General features: G+C 38.7%; 1 protein-coding gene across 1 annotated transcript in view; it reads left to right on the plus strand.

The window, feature by feature from the left end:
• LOC117169234 (enoyl-CoA delta isomerase 1, mitochondrial-like) overlaps positions 1–3208 on the plus strand; it is a 32164-nt gene that overhangs the window by 6400 nt on the left and 22556 nt on the right. The window lies entirely within an intron of this gene.

The following is a 3208-nucleotide window of genomic DNA, read 5'->3' on the forward strand; positions in this document are numbered from 1 at the left end:
TTTCGGCGATTTCGATTTTCAATCGGTCCAATAATGATGAATAGTATGCTCCGGTTATGGCTTTACCTTTTTCAAGATAGTCCACGAATATTATGCCATGTGAATTCCAAAATACGGAGGCAATAACCTTTCCGACCAATTGTTGCGTTTTTGGACGCTTCGGAGTACTTTAGCCCGGTTGAACCCACTGTTTTGCCTGTTGCGTTGACTCAGGAGTGTAGTAGTGGATCCAGGTTTCATCCATGGTTATGAATCGGCGCAAAAACTCGGTCGGCTTACTCGAAAATAATGCCAAATTCTGCTGGAAAGTTGTCACACGAATTCGTTTTCGGTCCACTGTGAGCAAACGCGGCACCCATCGCGCGCAGAGCTTCTTCTTGCCCAAAACTGAATGCACGATATTGCCCACACGTTCCAATGATATGCCTACAGCATTAGCTACCTCTCTCAATTTCACTTTGGGATCATGCAACATCATATCATGGATTTTTTCGACATTTTCTGGTGTAGTGACCTCTTTTGGGCGCCCAGATCGTTCAGCATCAACTGTGCTCGTACGGCCACAACGAAACTCGGTAAATCACTTATGAATCGTCCCAATCGACGGTGCAGAGTCCGGGTAATACTTATTCAGCTTGGCCTTGGTCTCGGATATCGTTTTCTTGCAAAGATAGTAGTGTTTGATCAAAACTCGAAACTCAGATTTTTCCATATTAAAAAAAAACTCGGAGGTTAGTCGCTTCTCAGTGCTGTAACTTGTAAATGCGTAAACATAAATGGCTGAAGTTTTGACAGGCGTCATTTGAAGGATCAAGCTCGACGAAAATGGTTCACATTAGCGAATACTAATGCCATCTCTTAGAATTTTCAGGTACTTATCAGACGCGTCGAATAAGATTTGTAGCTAGGTATATATCTGCGTCGTTGTTTCCATTATATTCTTCAGACGAATCATCTAATAATAAGCGGAAGATGGAAACCGAGACGGAGTCAATGAAAAAGAAACAACCTAAATCGAGTGACGATGCTTCAGAATATGATAAGTCAACGGCGTTTTTGGAAAAACATCCCGAGATAAAGATAAAATTGAAGAAGATTTCATAGAGGAGGTTGATGATAGAATAAAAGTTTGGCGCAAAGAAGGATTCTCTAAGTAAGAAAAATCAGAGATTATAAAATTAGTTCCTAGAAAGTACAAAGATTGAAACATGAACGCACCAAAGCGAAAAGGACAAAATCCAAACCAATTTAAGAGAAGATGCCATCAAAAGGGATATATATTTTTTCATCTATCAAAACATGATTGGTTCCAGCTTGTCTTTAGCAGGTACAGCGTTAAACATGATTTTAAATGACAAAATAGAATCTATCGACAGAGATATACTGCTTCAACACTTGTCTCATGCAGTCACAATTAATGCAGATCTTTTTCATTCTTGGATAATACCTAGAAAATATGGATTATTTATGACAATGATGAAAAAGTCAAAGCCGTTTTGGATAAAGTTGATCCTACAGAATTTTTATTTAGAAATAATATAAAAGAGTTTATGAACTGTATCAAAGTGGTTGAAAGGATAGACAAGGACTTAAAGCCTGCATCACACAGAGGTAAGCCCAATACTCCCTTAAATTGGAGGGGCTTGTCAAACTGGAGAAGTTCATCGGGAAAGCTAGGGGTGTATCATACGAACTGCGGAGGAAGATAATACACTTCAAGAAACCCCAATTAAAGAGGTTTTCCGAAGACGAGGGAATATATCCAATCACAACCCGGGCAACAGAAGAAACAATAACTGCGGTAAATTAAGCGGGAAGACTTAAATTATTTCTAACAAAGTGGCGCGCGATAACTAAGGCATGAAATGCCTTTGAAAGAGAAGATTTTTTAATTAAAAATTCCCACTTTATGTCATTTCTCCAAAAGAGAGCTGATTCATTCAGAAAAGTTTGTTAACAAGTTACAACAAATGGGGGCAGTTGAATTAGCTGAAAGTTCGGAAGATTAGCACATGTCCCCATTTTTTTTCAACGTCAAATCCAGATGGAAGTTACGTTTTTTAGGGAGGAAAAGATTCGTATAACAAGTTATTTAAATCATTTTCTTATATTTGGACGGTTTCTGGTTTCCTTTTGGACTCAGAAAAAATGTTCATTCACCTTACAGATGAAAACAAAGTGTACACAAACATTACTTTAAACAAGGTCTTAACTCAAAAGTTTTGCGAGTTTGGTGAACTGTTAGGCTTAATAGGAACTTTGGTTGCAGTTTGTCCTGAATTTAAATCGGGTTGGATTTATTATAAAGAAGTAGAGAGGATTAAATGGTTGCAAGGACCAATCAAATGATGTAATCCAAAGAACATAATAAAATTCTCTGATTTGATCTTAAAGGTTCTGTTTTGGTGGGGAGCTGTTTATGATGATCATACTATCCATAGGATATGGAATGCCCAAGAAAGATCGCGGCATGTACATTTTTTAGAATTACAAGCAACTTTCTTTGGCCTCAAGAGTTTCCCCTAAAGATGATCGGACTTGCCTGATCCTATTAAGGATTGATCAAACTGTAGCAATTTTATACACCAATATGATGGAGGACTTAACTTCACAAAGGGGGAGGGTCGGTAAGGCCGGTTTTTGACCTAATTTATTTTTGGACCAAAAAATCTGAAAAAATCATGGTAGTATCTTATAAGTATCCCGAGTCGATTGCACGCTAAACGGACTACCCTCCACCCCCCAGCCACCCCCACCCCCCCTACAAATATAGGAAACACCACTACCCACCAAATGTATTTTCGAGAGATTTGACACTCTTAAACATGTATTCTGAGGTTAGCTCGGGTTTACTATGGTTTTCGGGGTCGCCGAATACATATCTGGCGTCCTTTGAATTTTATTGCGGCAGGTTCAAGGTCATTGGAAGGTCAAATCGAGAAAAAACGGTAAAAAAATCCAAAAAAATACGTTATAGGTTTTTGGAGTCGCTAATTACGAATCTGGCATCCGTTGAACTCTATCGCTTCAGGTTCAAAGTCATTTGAAGGTCATTTGAAGGTCTAATCAAGAAAAACCGGTAAACAAATTTTAAAAAATATGTTATAGGTTTTTGGGGTCGCTGACTACGAACCTGGTGTCCGCTGACCTTTATCGCGTCAGGTTCAAGGTCATGGGAAGGTCAAATCGAGAGAAAACGCTTTAAAAA

Source organism: Belonocnema kinseyi, chromosome 3 (genome assembly GCF_010883055.1).
Source record: "Belonocnema kinseyi isolate 2016_QV_RU_SX_M_011 chromosome 3, B_treatae_v1, whole genome shotgun sequence".
Classification (NCBI taxonomy): domain Eukaryota; kingdom Metazoa; phylum Arthropoda; class Insecta; order Hymenoptera; family Cynipidae; genus Belonocnema; species Belonocnema kinseyi.